Source organism: Dermacentor silvarum, chromosome 2 (genome assembly GCF_013339745.2).
Source record: "Dermacentor silvarum isolate Dsil-2018 chromosome 2, BIME_Dsil_1.4, whole genome shotgun sequence".
NCBI classification, from domain to species: Eukaryota; Metazoa; Arthropoda; class Arachnida; order Ixodida; family Ixodidae; genus Dermacentor; species Dermacentor silvarum.
Window position 1 is genome coordinate 72904918 of NC_051155.1, and position 21388 is coordinate 72926305.

Consider the following 21388-nt stretch of genomic DNA (forward strand, 5'->3'; position numbering starts at 1 on the left):
CTGCGCGTTTAAGTATAGCCGGCCGCCCTACTTCTGTTCTCTTTGCTGTGTTCTTTTTCCTGTTCTCTTTGCTGGATGAATCATTCTGATCTCATACACTGCGCAACCGGCGTCCTTCAGTTGCAACTGCCTTAACTCGCCGATGCTCCGAGCACCGCCCCACCGCGCCTGTGGTCGCTTCAAGAGGTGCGTCTGTCACCCGAGGCAGTCATGTACATCGCTTCGACCGCACAGCCACAGGTTCCTGACGGTGAATATGTGCTTCGCCCCATCGTCGACGTGCTTTGAACCGGAACGTTGCTGTTCCGCATACGCTGGTCACGGTTACCAATAACGACGTCGTTGTTCCGCTTCTGAATTTCAGTCTCTGCCCTCAAGTGCTTCCGGCCGGCATGTTATTCGCCAGCGTTTCTAGTACTTCCTAATTTGACATTGAGAGTCTGGAAGCCGAGAGTGTTGACTAGCGCCAATTGCAGCTCACAGCTCTGATTCCTTCACGGATGACTTCGCGAAAATGATGGCACCTGACCTCACCTCTGCTCAGGCCAAGGACATACGTCTCCTGCTTGAATCGTAAAGTGACATCTTTGATTTCGGCTGATAGGCCTTTAGGCCAAACATCTGTTGTTCACCACCGTATAAACACTGGAAACACGAATCCTATTCGTCAGCGTCCCTATCCTGTATCGCATGCTGAACGTTCAGTCATCCAATCAGAACTGGACAAAATACTCAGGAAAGGGGTCATCGAACCATCAGCCAGATCCTTGGGCTTCGCGTGTCGTCTTTGTGAAGAAAAAAGATGGCACCTGCCGTTTTGCGTCGACTATCGCCACGTAAACAACGTCACGTGAAAGGACGTCTACCAACTACCACGCATCGATAAGGTCATGGACTGCTCGCACGGAGCTAAATACTTCTCGTCCGGCTACTGGCAGATTTCTGCTGATGAAATGGGCCGCGAGAATACTGTCTTCACAACACCTGATGGTTTATATCAGTTCAACGCAATTTCTTTTGGCCTATGCAATGCTCCTGCGACGTTTGAGCGAATGATGGACTCTCTTCTGCGAGGCTACAAATAGACCACCTGTCTTTGTTAGCTTGACGACGTTATTGTTTTTCCTCCCACGTCCAGCAGGCACCTTACCCAACTCTCTGCAATTCTTGCGGTTTCTCGAAAAGCCAGCCTTCAACTGAACTTCACCAAATGTCAATGCGGGCGCCGTGAGATTACAGTGTTGAGACATCTCGTTAACACATCTGGTGTACAACCAGATCCGGAAAACGTTCGCGCCGTTCGCAGTGTCCCTGTGCCACGTTCTGCTTCTGACGTGCGCTGCTTCGTCGGCCTGTGTTCTTACTTTCGCCGTTTCGTCAAAAACTTCGCCGACGTTGCTCAGCCTTTGACAGATCTTCTAAAGAAGAACACGCCATTCTCATGGGGCCTAGAGCTGGCTCCCGCGTTCGTCGCTCTCGTCGGATTTTTTACCACCTCTCCCATTCTTGCCCACTTTGATTAATCTGCACGGACCGAAGTCCATACTGACGCAAGCCTCCACGGCATCGGCGCTGTTCTGGCCCAGCAGCAGAGTGGTACCGAGTACCGAGTACATTAACTCTGTTTGTATGTTGGTAGTGTAAATACATTCTGTCTATACTCCCAACATCCCCGTAACAATATTTCTAATTTACAGTTATAAGCTCATCCTAAACAAGCACGTTCTCGCATGACCTAAATCTGCCTCACTGACCGTTGCTTGTACCATGCCGTAGCTGCGTAGCCAGGCGCGCCAACGCCAGGCGGGCCGTGAGCGCGATGACACAGATGAGGTTATTCCCCGGGATTTGCGCATCCGTGGGCCCTTGGACGCGAGCTTGCGCGCGTCCACAAGCGTACGGGTGATCTGGACATAAGGAAATACAACTTGCCGCCGCTCGGAGCGCAAGTCACAGCTCTTGCACGTCGTGTGCTATTCTCAACTAAGTTTAACTAGTAGAGGATAGTATAGGCGTCTTGGTGAGTTTTTGGATTGAGCTACTAGCGGTAAAGGTACTCGTCTCATCTCCGAATTTCATTTTCCTTGTCATTTGCAACGAAAGTGAAGGTTATCACAAATTTACCACTGAATCAAATATTTCTCCCTTTCAAATTTAAAACTCCATTTTTTATTATGCTTTCATTGGCTTCATTGTCTGTTTGATTCATATGCTTGATTCCTGAAATAAAGCACATGATTCCTCTTTCACAAGGACATAAAGACTTACGCTGTTTTCCCGAGCGCCGTTGTCCAAGTGCGTCGACAATTTCACCCACAACATAGGAAAGTTCAGATTGCAGTTTCTCATTTATCTTCCTGTTGATCATTTTTTGTAGTCTCTCCATCCTGTTTAAAACTCGCAGTATGCCACGGAATCGAAAGCGAATGTGGAGATCGGCTGTGTGAAAATTAAGCTGCACAAGCTTGAGTGTCTTGTTAATCCTGTGTGAGGTGGAACAAAGAAAGGGAATTTTAGAAGTTCTTCACTGCTGAATGGCATGCAGGCACACCTTATTGCAGAAAAGTGCACTGAGCGCATTTACATTTACTTTTACCCGGAGGACCAAGCGTCGAAAGAAACAGTACACTGTTTATACAAAATAACAACTACGTTGTTTTAAAAATAATATTGCGTAATACTTAAGTACTCATCGGACAGGTTAACTTATAGCCACTCAATGTTTTTGGTGGAAAACGCCTGCGAAAACATTGCTGCTAGCTCAAGTCGTGTATGAGTTTTCCTGAGGGAATACAGGAAACGTAATGTTAACGAAAAATGGCGCACGAACATTTGAATCTGGCACGGCAATAAAGGTGAAAGCCACCGATAGACGCCACATTTGTCCATGCAATAATACAAGGCAATAAATAACGCATGCAGAATATATTAATTCATTTCATTTCATTTTTTGGGGGGCATTTTCACAAAATACCCAAGAAGGGGGCAAAAGGAGAGTGTGTCTCCAGACTAGGCCCACTCTCCGTGAGGCACTTCGGGCAGGTACAGCAGCACATTGTACAGCATATACAGTAATTTACATAAAACAATTAAGAAACGAGGAATACCATAGCAATTAGAGAAATATACAATAGAGATGCAAAAAAAGCTGTTCCTCAGCTTTAAATGCAGAATGCACTATGATCAGCACCATTTACAAGTTGCAATGTGATGTGAAAACAATGAATACATGAAAGATATTACAAACATCAAATATTTTCAGGACATGCACCTTAGAATTGTGTTCTATTTATTACATCCATAATTCGCTTCCTAAATTGTGCAATGTTTCTAGCCTCCCTAGCGTATTAAATTATTTTAGGAATCTTATTACACAATAGAATAATTTGGTTATCAATTGTTTGCACACCATAGTTAGTCCGGCACATTGGCCCGACCAACGCAACAGTACGCAGATTATACGTTAGATCTCTGCTTAAATATGTGTCAGAAAAAAATCTGGAAATTATCTTTAATTTTTTGAAGATTTTCCATGTGTCCCAGCTGTCACGGGCCAGGCCGATTAAAATAAAGGGCTACGAGATGCAACGATAGCGACAACTTTGTTCTTCTTTAGCAGTCGCATAGTGCACATTAGTGAATTTTTCTGCTATCATTGATTAGTAATAAGTCAAAATTTATTCCTAAATGTTTATTTATTTACATAATTGTGTAATTTCGAATTTCAAATCGTGCATCACAATCAAAAACATCGTACTCAAAAGTTTCGAGCTCGATCCATTTTGCGCCGTAGTTTTTTCGTGTTTCGAAATTGTGGTGCAAATCGCGAAAAAAATTACCACCGACGATTACGATACGCCCCAATGCGAAATTTCGGCGCAGCTCTATAAGTGTTTTCATTTCGCGATATATTGGCTGGCGCGGACAATCTGTCTCGTGCGGTACGTTGCAAAGGGAGCGAAGGGTGGCGCGACTGCCTCGCTAATCGGGAGAGCGCTAGAGGTAGCACGTGGGTGACGCGTGGGCGCGATTCACAGTAGCCGTCCCAAACAGACCTCCACTCACGCAGCGCTTTGTTTCCATATATCGTTGGACGCGCTCGCCATTGATGCAAAGGAATTCATCCGATTTCACAAGTGCACGCCTTCATGCCCTGGACCCTAATTTACAGCTCCGTATTCCGTTCAACCTTCCACAACGGGACTGCACACTTCTAGTCCGTCTATGGCTTGGAGTAGCATTTTCAAATGTGTACTCCTTTCTTATCGGAATGGCCAATAGCGCACTTTGTGAATTCTGCGGGTGTAATGAAACAATCGCACACCTTCTTTGAGAGTGCCCTCGATTCAACCCGCAGAGAGCAGCTCTCTCAGCGACGATAGATCAACTGGACAAGCACCCAATAACAGAAAAGAACATCCTTGGAAACTGGCCTACACAAACAACGGCGCGAGCCGCCCTGAAGGCACTGCTGCGTTACTTGAAAGACACCGGACTTAGTGACAAATTGTGACTCTGCACTATGTTACGTAGGATGGAACGTTCACACTATGCAACACGAGAACGCCTTCGCAGACTGCGTGACAGTGCCCACAGAAACAGTTCTGTTTTGTGTGCGTGTGTAATTTTCTTTTCTTTCCTTCCCTTTTTATTCTTTATTTTTACTTATTTTTCTCTCTCTCTCTCCTTTCGCATCCCTTTACCGCTCCCCCGTACAGGGTAGCCAACCGGAGATTACCTCTGGTTAAGCTCCCTGTCTTTCTTTTACCTTTCTCTCTCTCTCTCGCAAAATGCCATCGGTGAACCGACGATGACGCAGTACTATGACGCCATCTCGTAGCGATCGTCATCATAGACACGTCTGGTGTGGCAGTACGCTTTTCTTCTCACGCTTTCGTCATGCTTTCCTCCTCCGCTTTCCTCCTTGCGCTCCCTTCGCTGTCGCCATGGGACAACGCCGACGCTGAACGTGGGAACGGGCGCCTAAGAGCAGCGCTCTAAAATAGTAGGCAGGGAAGGTGGACTCGCGCGATTAGCGCTCTCGACAGCAGTGTTCGCGATAGCAGCGCTCATAAGTTCTGTAGTTCTCAAAATTCCAAGGAATAACTTCGTCGAGAATTGAAGACAAGGTATGAACAACTTTAGTGATTGAATGACGTGGCAATATAACCCGCATATACCGTGTGTCATATACAGGTGTGGCAAATACATTTACCTGAATATACAGGGTGTCCCAGCTATCACGCAGCACGATTGAAAAAAGAGGAACGGTGTTACGGCGAAGCAAACCTAGTGCGTACTGTTGCCAGTGCAGTGGAGTAGCCGCCAGTATTTTTTTCATTACTGAAGTTTAATTAGGTAATTGTAATTAATTATCTAACTCGAGAAGTACTGTTCTAAATATCAAAGTGTCAATGAGAAAGTTGCAGAGCAACATGAAAAACTGCCGGTACAACTTTCTGTTGCTCAATACGTGCTACATAAAAGGGTTTTTCCGAGCGTGAAAGAAGCCCGCGAATACACGCAAAGTGCCTCGAGCGGCCAGTCGCGCGGCCATTCTGCATGTATTCGCGGGCTTCTATCACGCTCGGAAAAACACTTTTATGTAGCCCGTATTGAGCAACAGAAAGCAGTATCAGGAGTTTTTCATGTTGCTCTACAACTTTCTCATTGACACTTTCATAATTAAGACAGCACGTAGTTCTCGAATTAGATAATTACATTTACCTACATAAATCTCAGTAACGAAAAATTTACTGGCGGCTACTCCACTGTACTCAAAACAATACGCACTACGTTTGCGTCGCGTAACGCCGTTCCTGTTTTTTTTAAATCGTGCTGCGTGATAGCTGGGACACCATGTATAGGGAAACAACACAGCTGACGCCGGATTTTCTGCGACACGAGGCCCTTAACGCAGTTGCGGTAAAATAATGATGGAGGAATATAAATCTCATAGAACAAGATAAACAATTAGGCCCTCGTACAGAGGGCAGTGACGTTGCATACGTTTTACAGACTCATGCATATGCCACAGCACATTCTGGAGAATTAGCACGTCGGATTAAATACACGTAACCACGCGTCAATGCCACTAGCAGCCTAAATCGGTGCGGAAGACGCCTAGCGGCGCTGAATTTTTTTGTGATAGCAATCCGCCTTTTGCTTGTACCGAGTGCGCATGCGCTGTACCCTAATGGCGAGCGCCGAAAACGTTTTGTACGGCGTCGGTTCGTGCAGCTGACGACGAACGCGTATGCAGCATAGTCGTCGAGGACGCGAACTCTTTATTGTCGGCGCTGTGCCGGTAGACGACGCGGCATTTTCGCTGTGTTTCGGTAGAATCTTCAGCTGTTCCCAGCAATACTCGGTTAACGTCAGGTACATCACAATATATGCCGACACGACACCGATGTCGGTCAGAAGTCGACCTCACGCCAACGCTCGGCCGGCTGTAGTTGTGATACTGTGCCAGTGGGAGACCTATATTGCCATACAAGTATGACGAAGAAGTGAACGACGACGCGACCGACGACAGCGAGTGATCGTAGTGAGATAAGCTTTCGTGCCGACGCCGCCGACAAAACCAGTGTGCTGATCGCCGTGCGAGCGGCCGCCGAGTGAGAACATCGCACCGACAACGTGAATATCGCCGCAAATGCGCTCGTGTATGAATTTATTGACGCTCAAATTGAGTCGAAACGTGCTTCCGACGCTGATATGCACAATTTCCAGCCTTTTACAGCCCTCCACATCAAGTTTGAGGCGGTGTCGATCTCGTTCAGGCAGCTTAATTAGGCCTAACACAGCCTACGAGTTCGTCCGCTACCGGCGGATATGAAATATAGGATAAGCAAACACGACGAAGGAAACTTCTTATATAGTTCGGTCCTGACCTTACCGACTTGGAAGTGAACCACTCTTAGCGTAGTACGATGCGCACACAGAGTGGGAAGCGGCGATACGGCGCAGTACACAACGTCCGCTTAGCTCCCGTTGATGCGAGCGGCAGCCGAAGGTCAATTCGCTCGCTGTTGCTGGCGGGCTTACTCACCCCAGCGTTTTGACAGCGAGTTTTCGTGTCATTGAGTGAGATGCGTTCATGCTTGCTTGTGCGCGCGTGACGCCATGTGTTTTAATTTGGTTAGTCTGCCTATGTGTGCAAGTTTATATGGCCGATAAAACTACTGTCCTTACTTCGTATTTCACGAATTTGCTATCGCAACCGATGCTACGCCTTGCGGGCGAAACTGCGACACTTTTTGTTGGTAACTGTTGTGAAAGTATGACATCACTGCCACACCCCCTGTTCGTACCTAGATAAACAGCGCGCGTTTTGGGAATAAAGCCATTCCTATTTCTGCTATCTGCGTAGCGTCTGTATGCATGCTACAACAAGTGGCGACGAGCATGGGATCCGAAGACTAGGCCGAGATTTCGCAGTACGAGAAGAATGGTGAAGTTTTTGGATTTTGAGCCTTTCGTCGATGACGGCGAAGAAGATTTCATGTCTTATGTTGAAAGATTTGGCCACTACTGGAAAGTGACCGAAAACAAAGATGACAACCTCAATAAATTTGCCTCTATAACGGCCATTGGTAAACGCCCCTACAAAACGCTAAAGGACCTGTTGCTAACAGCGAAGCCAGAAGAAAAATCATTCGATAAAATCGTCGCAGTCCTGAGGGAACACTACTCTCAGGGAAGCAAAGTTATTGCCGAAAGGTTTAAGTTTAAGCGCCGCTACCAGATGGAAGGTGAGACAATTTCCGCATTTTCAGTGGAACTACGCCATATGGCAGCAAGATGCGATTTTGGGACGTTCCTGGACGATGCTCTTCGAGACAGGTTCGTGGCTGGCCTAAGCGACGCTTCGATTCAAGCCAGCCTTCTGAAGAAAAAGGAGCTAAGCTTCGAAACCGCGTGTGACTTAGCAAGAAGCTCGGAACTGGCTGAGAAAGAATCGAAAGGCTTCCGCCCAACCTCTGACAGGACTTTTCTCGACGAAGGCGTCCACGTCATTCAGAAGGGTCAACAAAGACAAAAGGCGAGGACTTCAGTTGGTATTGCAGCCGGTAACTCTTGTTACCGATGTGCGGAGCAACATGATGCTGGAGACTGTCCATATCGAACGGCAAGGTGTCATTATTGCAAAATGACTGGTCATCTGGCTCGGGCGTGCAAGAAAAAAAAACGAGAAGCGGTTAATGCATTCAACGACAACGATGAAAAAGTGGAAGAGTAACTACTTTTTCACGTTCAGCAAAGTGGACCGACGACTCGACCTTACCGAGTGCAAGTGCACACTGCAGGTAAGCCGGTGGAGATGCAGATAGACACAGGAGCGGCTGTCTCGATTGTTAGCGAGAGCGTCTTTTCGTCCCTGTCTTGTGTACAGCCACCAGTCAAAACAGGACTGCATGGAGGCGCACCACTGGAAATTGTAGGGCAAGCAGAAGTGTCTGTGGTCTACCGAGAACAACCCAAGACGTTGCCTGTCGTGGTTGTACCTGGAAGGAAGCCGTCACTACTTGGACGTGACTGGCTTGCACATCTAAGGATTGACTGGAAGAGCGTATTCACGGTGCAGCCAGACGGAATGGTGGAGGAGCTGCTACGCAAGTATAGCGACGTTTTTTCTACGGAGGTAGGACTAATAAAGGGAAACAAGGCACAGCTGGTCCTAAAGGAAGACGCCAGACCAGTTTTCTGCAAGGCTCGACCGGTTCCCTTTTCCCTGCGGACAGCAGTCGAAAAAGAAATTTGACAGCTCGAACGGAACGGGGTCCTGGTTCCCGTGGCACAAAGCGACTGGGCTACGCCAGTGGTCGTCGTCCCGAATGCAGACAAGAAGGTGAGGCTGTGTGGAGACTTTAAAATTACCTTAAATCCTTGCATAATAATGGAGCATCATCCATTACCCTTAGTAGAAGACATCTTTGCGGTAATTGCGGAAGGCAAGGTCTTCACTGTCTTAGGCCTAACCGCTGCGTACCAACAAATAGAAGTGCACCCTGACTCTCAAAATCTGTTGACGCTTAACACGCACATCGGCTTATTTCAGTGCCTCCGCGTGCCATACGGAATTTCCAGTGCTCCAGCCATATTCCAGTCGGTGATGGATCAAGTGTTAAAAGGCATGAAGGGCGTTGCCTGCTATCTCGATGATGTCCTCATCACTGGAGCGTGCGAAAGGGAATGTTTCGAACGCGTTGAAGCCGTCCTTACTCTGTTTCTGGAGGACAGTGTTCGGCTCAAGCAAGAGAAATGCAAGTTCTTCAAAGAGTCTGTCACCTCTCTGGGGCATATTATTAGCGCAAGTGGAATTAAGCCATGCACGGAAAAGGTTGAAGTTTTTATGAATGCGCCAGCTCCAAGGAATGAATCGGAACTAAGAGCGTACCTTGACGTGCTATCTTTTTACTCTAAGTTTATCCCTAACATGTCCACACAGCTGAAAACACTATATCAATTACTTAAGGGAACTCGGCAGTGGCTGTGGCCCAAAGACGCTGAAGAGTGCTTCCAGAGGAGCAAGCGTTGGTTGACAAGTGACAGTGTCCTAACCTTCTACAATCCGGAGAAGTCAATAGGCCTTGTAGCAGACGCACCTGCATACGGAGTGGGGGCGGTGCTCTTCCACGAAATCGAAGGAAATGAAAAACCGATCGCATACGCTTCGCGAACGCTCAGTAAAGCAGAGACTGGGTACTCCCAAATAGAAAAAGAAGCGCTTGCCGTGGTGTTCGCTATCAAACGATTTCATAAATATATTTATGGACGAGAGTTCACTATATACTCTGATCACCTGCCATTAAATGGCTTACTCGGGCACAACAAGCCCGTTCCAGCACTATCAGCTGCCCGAATGCAGCGCTGGATGCTTCTGCTTGCGGCCTACCGTTACAAATGGGTATATAGGAAAGGGAAGGCTCTCGCTAATGCAGACGCATTATCGCGGCTTCCGCTAAAGAACGAAGCTGACGTCAGTGACTACGTGCAATTTTTCTCGGCAACAGACCAACTGCCGTTATCAGCTGAAGATATTCGAAAAGCATCAAAGAAGGACCCACTCCTATCGAAGGTCCACTTCTTCACATTAAATGGATGGCCAGAAAAAGTTGCATATGAAAATTTAGCACCGTACTTTACTAGACGCCATGAACTATCGTTGGATCGATACTGCGTGACCTGGCGCAATCGCGTAATTGTGCCACGTGCGCTTGTTACGCCGGTTTTAAAATTGCGGCACGAAGGACATCCAGGCGCGACTAGAATGAAAATGCTTGCGAGGAGCCATGTGTGGTGGGCCCAGCAAACTTCGGACATAGAAGACACTGTCCAGAGCTGTGCAGTCTGTCAATTTGCGCAAAACACGCCGTTCCAGGTAGACTTCACGCCTTGGGCGCGTGCTAGCAAACGATGGGAAAGAGTGCACTTGGACTTCGCTTTTGCAAACTCATGCTGGTTACTAGTCCTGATAGATGCTTATTTCAAATGGGCAAAAGTTGTGTGCATGAAAACAACTACAGCGGAAGCAACTGTGCAAGAGCTGCGAAGAATATTGGCCAGTTTCGGTCTACCGGAATAGGTCGTCACAGACAATGGACCGCAGTTCACGTCTGCTCAGTTCTCCACATTCCTTGCCTCCAATGGTATACGGCACCTCACTTCTCCGCCTTATCATCCGGCTTCGAATGGGATGGCGGAGCGACTTGTGCAAACCGTCAAGAAAAGCCTACTAAAGCAAATCGGAGAACATAAAAACCATGGCAAGTCTATGCAGCATTGCGTCGATCAGTTTTTATTCTCGCACAGGAACACGCCCTGCGCATCGACAGGGGTTACGCCTGCTCAGTTGTTTTTGACATGGGCCCCAAGAACACGACTTAGCCTACTGCACCCGGAGCTGAGTAACCAGTTGAAGACTGAATCGCGTCAGCCAACTTTTGCCCGCTCAAGGTCTACATGGCGCGAGTTCACAGCAGGTGACTATGTGCGAGTGAAAGGAATTCGTCCGGGTGACCCTCTTTGGTTAACAGGCACCATCACGCGCCGTATTAGTGCCGTCACGTATACAGTGCGAGTGAATAACAAAGAACGGTTTGTGTATGCCGACCATATCGTTTCAGCTAAGCGCCCGGATTACCAGCCAGCCAGAAGCTCGCATTCAGTCCTACAACTTCCAGGACGGCTCGATCAAGCAGACCCCACGGCGGCCCGAGAAATGGCAGCCCTTCCAGACCGCCAACAGGGCGACGATCAGATGCTGCAAAACCAATCTTCACATGAGCCCCCAGCATCGAGGCACCTTGAAGACGACCAGGCGATATCCGACCCCGAGAGCTCGGAGCAGGTTCCAGTGCAGAGGAGTAACCTTAAGGCGTAGTACACGAATACGCAAGGAACCTGATAGGTGGGGATATAATTAAAAAGAAAATTATTGCTGGCAGAAGTGTTGTCAAAGTATGACGTCACTGCCACAACCCCTGTTCGTACCTAGATAAACAGCGCGCGTTTTGGGAATAAAGTCATTCCTATTTCTGCTATCTGCGTAGCGTCTGTATGCATGCTGCAACAGTAACTTATAAGTGTTGTGTTAGGTCCAATCTTTGGAACCGTCTGTGGGAATTTCTGCGATAGTCCTAGTGTCTGTCGGTCGCTTTTCGTGTCAGAAGGTAGTTGGCGTTCGCACCAAAAATGGACCTATAAGCAGGGGCATGGCCGCTGGAAAAAAATAAATGTCACAGTTTCGCCCTAAGGGCGAAGCAATGAATGCGATAGCAACACAGCAATGTCATACGAAGTAAGGTGAGCGGCTTTGGTAGCAACAACACGCAGAACTGTTGTCGACGCCATCGGCGTTTTGCCCGCGTTAGCTCAAAATGCGTGCGGCGTTGGTGACTGTTGCTGGAGCCTCTGATATAAATAGGCACTTGGTGCCGCAGCTAAACGTCGCCTCCCTTCCCTCCCCCTCCCCCACGGCCTCTCGCGCGTCTGAAGAATGCGCGTTTGCTCTACATATATGGTGATTATAAAGGAGAAAAGAGACGCCTACTTCTGCAGCCCTTAAGCGAGCACGGCACAGAACGCGCGTTTGTTCTCCGCCGTGCGTTCACTCCCCGTGAAAGACGCGCCCCTCGCGCCCTTTCACTCGCACATACAGCGTTCGGCGCGCGGCGACGATTTCATCTCTAAATGACGTCATACGGAACCTCACGGCGACGGCGACGCCGACGGCAGAAATCTGCTTTTGAGTGTCCATATAATTGCTATCGCAATAAAAGGAAAAGGTGCGGCCTGCCGTGTCACGCGGGCTGCAATGGGAGCGGGCGTCCTAGCCGTATATTGCATTCCGGGCGCTTTGCCAGCGCCTCTATTTTTTTCCCGAACGGCGCTGCTTGCTGGGGATGGCACGCGTCGGCTTTCAAGGGCGACTGCGTTCCTAGCGCGTTTCTCACGCTTTTTCTACGCCGTTCCCAAAGAGTCCTTTACTGTAGGTTCCCCGGAGTTCCCCAGGCCGCACCTTTTTTTTGCGATAGCAATTATATGGACACTCTAAAGCAGATTTCTGCCGTCGTCGTCGCCGTGAGGTTCCGTATGACGTCAATGGAGATGAAATCGTCGCCGAGCGCCCAACGATCTATGTGCCAGTGAAAGGGCGCGAGGGACGCGCGCTTTCACGGGGAGTGAACCCAGGGCGGAGAATGGCGCTGAGCCGTGCTCCCTCAAGGGCTGCAGAAGATAGCGTCAACCTTTCCCTTTCCACACGAACCACTTACTACTACGGCGGAGAACAAACGCGCGTTCTGCGCCGTGCTCCCTTAAGGGCTGCAGAGGTAGGCGTCTCTTCCCTCCTTTACAATCACCATATATGTAGAGCAAACGCGCCTTCTGCCGACGCGCGAAAGGCCGTGGGGGGGGGGGGGGGCGAAGGCAGGCGACGTTTAGCTGCGGCACTAAGTGCCTATTTATATCAGAGGCTCTGGCAACAGTCACCAACGCCGCACTCATTTTGTGCGAACGCGGGCAAAACGCCGACGGCGCTGCGTGTTGCCGGTGCTGCTGCATGTCCAAGTTTAAACAGCTGATAAAGCTACTATCATTACTCCGTATAGCTCCCTACAGATTTGCTATCGCAATTGATGCTTCGCCTTTCAGGTGAAACTGCGACAACTTTTTTTTTTATTTTATCCAGTGGCCGTGGAAGTAGCTCTGAGTCTACGAGATCTTTATTAACACGATAGCGTTATGGGCCCAGTGTCGCAGAAAATGCGGTGTCGGTGTCGGCGAAGTTGTCCGTGAGCGAATATTTCCGTATATATTCAGGTATTGACCCATCTTGCCGCAATCACATGGGCGCTGCCATGTTTGATCACGTGATGACGCGTCCATTGCTTGCCTCAGCTGCCTCCATTGCCTCCGTGTTTACAATGGGTGTACATGACACGCGGTATGGCTCAGGAACCCTCTGTGTCGTGAGATGTCGTAGACGCTGACTGAGTGGTCGACACGAAGCTTTGGCGACAGCTTCATAGGACATGTCAAAGTGCTTTCGAAGATCATTAAGCATTGTTCAAACGGCGCGAGCAGAGTATATGGTGCTTGTTCATAAAATGAGGCTAAAAATGTACTCCAAGCTATCCAAGCTTTCCGCTTATGAATTTAATCAGAATCAGCGTGTTTTTTGCTCTTCGTTCTTTATTTGGCAGATACCTTGAAGCAGTTGTCTGCCACCTTTCTGACTCAGGAAGTTCGTCGGTGCGGTCACTACCTGATTATTTTCTGCGTAATCGCTCGCACTTGTGCTCAATTGCAATAGATTTAGTCTTGCTGCACACACGGCTTGGAACGTAAACCTGTTCTAGACTTGTAGCTTGTAGCAAATATGTCTTATCGATAGTAACTCGCTTACTCCAGTGGGCCGTCACGAAATATTCAGCTTCGACCATTCGGGCGCTGCCTGTACAGTCGCTGTCACCCATGCTTTGGCGCACTGACCCAAGTGTGCGCCTATTCACTTATTCTTAATACGTTGGCGATGGAGTGTGCTTAAGCTTGCGTGCGAGTTGCGGTCGATGTGTGTAGATAACCTGAGCGAAATTTACTATGCCGGGAAGCGGCGCTAATCTCTTCATCATTGTATAATAAGCCGAACTCACTCTTCCCGACGTTCCGGGGACGGAGTCTTTTCTCTGGAGGTTAGCGATACAACGCTGGCGGATAAGTGATTTTTTTTATCCACAAGGAAAGTCGTACATCGAGAAGGGCCGGATACAGAGGCTGTCCGTATGTAGCAATGGTCCGTGAACTTGTCAGACATACTCACAGCATTTGTTCATATGACAGCCGCTATTTTTTCAGCCAACTCACAGGTACACGTTTTGAATCCACCGCATCACATTTTGCAGCATGAATTATGCACAGTGCGTGATGGAAAACCCAGTTGCATTTCCGACAGCTGATCGCATACAAACAAGACAGAAGCGGTAATGGTTTCGTATTCGTGCACTTTCGCTGAAGCAACCTATGGCGCGCCGCCTAAAGCGCCATCTCGTTTCTCGAGAACAGATTGCTCCGCCAAAATGGTCAATATGTATATGCCACACCTTCTATATCACATACGGTATATGCGGGTTATACTGGCGCAACATTCTATCAATAAAGTTGGCCATACCTTGTCTTACATGCTTGACAATGTGATTCCTCTGAATTTTGAGAACGACATCCCAGAAAGAGATGTCGTGAAACAAACAGCGACAGCGCATGCTTTTTATGGTAAATCTTCTCAGACTGTAATATTAAAAGTGCGAAACAATAACAGAAACTTGAAAATCATGTTTTTCTTTTTGCGCCATTGCGCACTACCTTCCAGATCGACCCACGCAAGAAGCCGCGTTTCTACCAGAAAGCTCGCCTTCGTGCATAGCGTTCGCTGCCAGAGTTTCCCAGTAAACGTTACCGTTATATAAGCTGCAGTTGCCGGGAAGCGTGAGAAGCAGTCAGGGATCTTTGAATGCTATCCCGTTCCGCTCGTCAAGGCGAAGCTTAAGGGTACTCGTATTTTTCGCTTTAGAATCCATTGAAACGTAATCTGGTGGCCGTTCCCTTGCTCTAGTGTGTAGCTCCGGAGTTTTAGAGCCAACACTCTGAAGGAGTTTTCTTCCATTGCATCTCCCAAGTAGCTGCGCAACCGGTTTCGCGTCATTGAGTACTGTCCATGCTTGAGGAAGCTGTCTCAAAATATAGAAAATTGGCTCTCTCATTTCCACTAGTTCCGTGGATGTTTATGTCTTGTTACGCAGGTGAAACCACCGATTGATATGATGTGTGGGAGAGAGAGGGAGGAAACTTTTGATTCGACGACTCCTTGCCCGTGTCAGCGGTGCCCATACCAAGCCGTTTGTATACACATTGACCGAGGAGCCATATTCTTTCGGCGTGTAATGGAGCGTAACTTGTCTTAGGACCACTGTATATGCCACTGTTTCGAAATACCGGTAATATAGATGCTCAGTTGTAATGTAGTAATGTGACGGGGAATACTTGAAATATATGCGGGGCCAAAGTATGATGGTGTGACGAATTCTTGGCATTTTTTAGCTCCTGAAAAAGTGGAGTCTGGCTGTATATTGGGAAATGTCTATAAGGTTGGTGTCGATGACGGGAAAGCAGCCGCAAGAACAGTCTAAGGCATTCGCAGCGTAGAAAGACGGGCCCAGGGGACGCACGCGAATTGTATTGGCCCTTAAGTTGAAGTGCAACGCGGTAGTTCTAGACATGTTCTGAGCATCTATGTCTGGGTACTTTCGAACGTATCCAATCATAACGGGCTCATACTAGAAATACCTGGCGGGCTGTACCGAATGTAGCCGACGAAAAGAGCCTGGCACAGCCGGAGTAGCGAAGCCTCAGACGCACCCCAGCTCACACTCGCAGAAACGGAAATATGTAAGTTTAGCTAGCTTTTCTTTCACATTGCGACGTGCTTGGATCATGAAATAATGTAATTGCAATGTACATCTCTCAGAAGTGAGAAACATACCAACGATGTACTACTGTGAGAGTCTTTTCTTTAATTTTCCGGCCCGTAAGGAAGTGCTCGAGAGCTGAAAAAGCACGATGTGACCATGTACTTGAGCACAGCAACATATTGTACCCGCACATACCGTTTTTTTTTGCGTGCGGATCGCATGTGTGAATATTCCGTAAACAGAAATTATGATTCCGAAGTGATGCCCGTGACCATTGTCTTGGATGCATCACAGTCACTGCTAGAACCTTGTCGCATTCCTCGCTGTTTCTTATACCAAGAAAGCGAGATCACATTCACCGTGGGAACCAATGTATATTGTTGCGAAGTCCAAGGATCCAAGCGGCCACGAAGGTTCCATGGGTGGTGTCGTGCCAAGTGCCGGGTAAAGGATGATGTCCAGAGACATGAGAAAAGAGTTTTATGTACAAATGTACATGATAGTTTAAACCAAGGGCTCATGGTGATCGGAGCTTACTACATGCTCGTTGCATGTCCGAGCGTCTACATGGTCGAGCGTCAACACAACACTCAAGCTCCGCTTTTTATGTAGACAATATCCCCCGTTCACTCGATGAGGAAATTCACTACAATTCTTCTTGGCCTCTGGTGCTTCCCGGAAACACCCCAAAAGCGACGTTGTCGTATTAGCGCTGCACGAGGCCGATGACTCATTGCAACCTAAGGTCCCAGAATTCGTCTCTACTAAGTGGTTAATTTGGAAAGGAAAGGTTGGCGCTATCTTCTGCAGACCATCAGCTCTGGGGAGAGAAAGGGGGGCGTAGGAGAGGAGAGAGAGAGGGAGGGGACGCTCATGCGCTGTGGGGGTGTGGGACGGGGGCGCCGCTCCGTACAAGATTCCTAGAGGAGAGAAAGGGGGGAGCGTAGGACAGGAGAGAGAGGGGGATGAGACGCGCCTGCGCTGTGGGGGTGTGGCACGCGGGCGCCGCTCCGTAGAGGATTCCTAGAGGAGAGAAGGGGGGGAGCGTAGGACAGGCGAGAGAGGGGGAGCGGACGCGCCAGCGCTCTGGGGGTGTGGGACGGGGGCGCCGCTTCGTAGAGGATTCCTAGAGTAGAGAGAGGGGGGAGCGTAGGAGAGGCGAGAGAGGGGGAGGGGACGCTCATGCGCTGTGGGGGTGTGGGACGGGGCCGCCGCTCCGTACAAGATTCTTAGAGGAGAGAAAGGGGGGAGCGTAGGACAGGAGAGAGAGGGGGAGCGGACGCGCCAGCGCTCTGGGGGTGTGGGACGGGGCGCCGCTCCGTACAGCATTCCTAGAGGAGAGAAAGGGGGAGCGTAGGAGAGGAGAGAGATGGAGAGGGGACGCGTATGCGCTATGGGGGTGTGGGACGCCGCGGGAGGGACGGACACAGCCGCCGGCAACAAATGCTTCGCATTTTAAAAAAAGAGTCATTTCACACACTCTCACAAAAGGGAAGACAGATGTGGCTATGCGACGTCACGCGCCCGGAAACCTCCTCAACCGCTCGCACGTGGAAGACAGCGTGGTATGTGGTAGGAGTGGATGAGTCCGTGAAAGAAACGGTAGCAAGTTTGAACTTTACGTGAGTTTCTTGCTTCGTTTCGGGATAACGATGAAAACAGAGCTTTTCAAAATATTTGGAAGCATCCCGCTGGCCCATTCCGCATTGACATACTGCTGCGGTGCCTGGTTCACCTTGTGGGAATCCTCGGGTCCCATCGCTGTCGCACGCGTGGCGAACGTCGCGTCGGGAGCACGCGCGCCAGGCATGGTGGAGGGAGGGGAAAGAGAGGGGAGAGGGGCACGGGAATCGCAAGAGCTATGAGCGCCACCGGGTGTGCCAAGTGAGATCCCTCTGACATCGCCCGAGTCTCTTTGGACTACAGCAAGCGGTGAGGGCGGAACTCTCCGCTGCCGCTCCCGTTTTCCCGCAGGTGGTTAGTGAACCGCGTCTTGACGCGGCCATCGCTGCTTCCGCCCGTATTCCCAGGTGGAAAGTCGGACGCCCTTCTTTACCTAGCGCAATATTTTCTTGGAGGGAACTTACAACACAACAGAAGACTGGCCTCGTTTAAGGACGTGCTAATGACACACGCTCAGAAAATGCACAGAAGTGGATGACATGGGCGACATTTTTATTGCTACACTAATCAGCACATATGAAGATCAGAACGTAAACTGTACGTTCACCCGTTGCCTTTAAAGACACGGAAGACTTCGTCTTCGAAGTGTTGTTGCACCAGCGCACGATGCGCGATCGGTGAGAATCGTGAGACATCGTTCGAACAGGAGCAGGCAACGAACGGCGCCATCCGTTGCCAATTAAGGCTTCTTCTCGCTTCGGTTGCATCGGATGCCACACAAACACCAACGGAACTGACGCGCACACCGCACACAGCGAGCGAGTACGAGCAGCGCGATTCTGCCCACGCCAGCCACCACTCGTCGGCCAGAAAACGAAACCCAACAGAAGACCCGGCTCTGAAGGAACGGTTTGGCACGGCTCAATGAAAGTGCGCGAACCGGCTTCCTCTCTCCAAAATAACTGCCGCTCACTTTTACTGAACCGCGGCTCACTCGTTCTCTAAAAAGCGCGGCTAAAAAGATCCGGTTCGCTCCTAAGTGACCCATCTGCAAGTTAGGGTGGGCAGGACGGTAATGAGCACGTGTTGGGAGTATGAGGGTTAATGGTGTGGAGAATTGTCTGCGTTGGGCACTTTGCGCTGACTCCATCTTGTAGCTCCAGTGTGTCCAGCTATTATTTTCAAAAGATTTCTCGAGGCGTAATTGTAGTTTCGACCCCCCCCCCCCTCCCCCACGCGGATGGGCAGTGCGCAGCTAATTTTTAGTGCTTGCCATCCGTTCAACGCATTGTCGAGGCCTAATTGGCCAGCATAAATTTGGGCCTCTTATTTGTACATATTTTAATTATTAAACTTTGTGATTTTCGTTTAGATTGAGGAGCTTACATTTTGATAACAGCATGTGCCTTCAATTCCAGAGGCTGAGTAAGTGGGAGTCGATGTCACAGGTATCTTTCATCTGCGCGGTATTTTCGTGTATCGGTATTTTGTCCTTATGTGATTTACCCCACTGGTCAAGGCCAGGGGAGCTATAACCTAAAATGATTCCAAGATGTTTTGATTACAAACTGCTGACGTCAAATTTACGTAACCATCGACGCAAGCATCGGGCGGTGACATGCAGCGTTGTTTCAACAACCCAATCAAACACTCTCCTCGTTTATAGGTCACCTTTGGTCGCTTTCAAAACCAATAACATTGTCTACACTCAGCGGTTTTTCTTATCTAATTGACTGAGAAGAGTCGAGGAGCACGCTCTAATGGAGAGGATTTCAATGGGGCCGAGCCAGCACAGTGAAAATAGATCACCGCATGAAGAGGGTGGTGCCGGCTTCTCCGACTGGTCCGCTTCGCCTTAATTAGCTTGCGGTGGCTGGTCGAAACTCGCGACGGCTTGCAACAGAAGGATAAGAATGCCACTAAAACAGACCCTCAGCAAGGAAGAGTTGCCAGAGCGATGTCGTATGCATGCCTAAATGGCTCGATAACGTTTTGCTGCCACGCAAAAAGGTTTAACATGCGCAAATAAATACATGCTCACCGGCAGGTGCGAGTAGCGAGGGTCTGAGTGATCGCCGGGCAGCCATCTTCTATTCCTTTCGGAACGGGGCAGTCTGTGGCTATTCAGAAAAATTTTCAGTTTTGTTCGGCATATTAATGCATTTTTTCGCGTACACGTCACTTTGACGTGGCAAGTTTTTGCGGTTTTGTGAGGTGGCGTGACAGACAGGCGAAGTGGGCGTAGCCAGAAAACATTGGACCAATAGCAGAGGGCTAATAGTGAAAAGACGTCGAATCACGAATAAATATTTTTCTTTTGAGCGGTTTAATCATGCATAATCAGTTTGTAGACTTTATGTCAGATGGGGATCTATCGCGGTTTTTGTGACGCGTATGACAGACACGCGAAGTAGGGAGTGGCCCGGAAATGTTTTGACCAATCGTGGAGGCTGAATGCAGAAATTGGAATCAAAACAGTTTGGAATCATTTTACGTTATAGCGCGCCAGGTCTTGAGTACGCAGTACGTATGTTTTAGCGTGCTTGAAGACGAGTCCAAAATGTGTACTATTCCGTTATGTGCGCTCTGCATGCCTTAGTATGATATTTGTGACTCTGACGTCTGAGTGAGAGCAATCCATTCACTAAAAATGTATTTGCCTACATCCAGTAAACGGCTGCGTGTGGTCTAGTTAGTCCTTAATTATGGATACAGTGTTGTGCTGCAGAGCTTTAAAAGTACACAGACGAATAAAGCACAGTCGCACACATCGCTGCGCTTGATCTCGTTCGTGCGATCGTGTTTTCTTCGTGTGTATGTTTTAGAACTATGCAGCGCAGTATCGCGTCCATGACTATTTACTTGAATTACCTTCTTGACTGACACTTTTTTTAATGACAGGTAAATCTTTAAAAGTCGATTGAAATCGTCACGAGGACCAGTTATGTGACTCAATATTTAGAACTGGCAATGTAGATATTAAGCGTCGCATTACTCGTTCAATTCACTCGTTATGTATATGGGACCGTAACGCGTGCCTCGAGCAATTAGATCGTCTCGATAAATACAGAACGCTTTTGCCAAATAGTGAACTGTAACGCTTATGTATTTCGCAGCACACTGAAGATGGACTACTGAGGGTTTAGGCAAACTACAAGAAAGAAGACACAGTCATCCTTTTGCCTGTCCTTCTTACCTTGTGCTTCTAAACACTGGTCGTCCAAAGTCAGAAATATGCTACTCCCACCGGGCCCAGTTTACTGGCGATAGGGTTTTCTGGCACATTTTAGGGCCAGATATGTTGAGTGTGGTTCTAATCTCAGAATTTCTGATAAGTAGACACAACTTCACTACTACTCAGCATCAATTTTGCAATAGCAACGTGCCCTGAAGCTTGTAAGTGGAAAGTTAATTTTAGAACCAGTATACTATAGTTGTACGTCTTTCATGAACTAACCTGAATAGACGGAACAGTGCCATCTTTCACAAGCGGTTAAGAAATATATGTTCGAACTAAAAATCAAAACGCAAGGTATAAAAATCATGTCTCATAGCAAGGCTGTATCCAATAACAAAAATATAGAGCACCTGCTTATGAGTTTGTTGAAGTTAATATTGTGAAATTTAGTGAAATATGTTCGTGAATTATAGTGAAAATTATGTTTTGAGTATAATTTTCTTTTATGGTTCGGATAAAATTTGACACACTTGTGAACATGATGACGAAATATCTATGGCGGCGCCTACGCACAAGGAATGCGAAAAAGACCTCAAGGCTGCTCTGTGCTTTG

At 48.4% G+C, this 21388-nt stretch overlaps 1 long non-coding RNA gene across 2 annotated transcripts in view; it reads right to left on the reverse strand.

Annotated features, from left to right (window-relative positions):
• The window catches only part of LOC125943061 (uncharacterized), a 195303-nt gene that overhangs the window by 55870 nt on the left and 118045 nt on the right, over window positions 1-21388 (reverse strand). For both annotated transcript variants that reach the window (XR_007465526.1, XR_007465525.1), the window contains exon 3: window positions 2269-2483. This is a non-coding gene — a long non-coding RNA (uncharacterized LOC125943061). The remainder of the gene's footprint in view (window positions 1-2268; window positions 2484-21388) is intronic.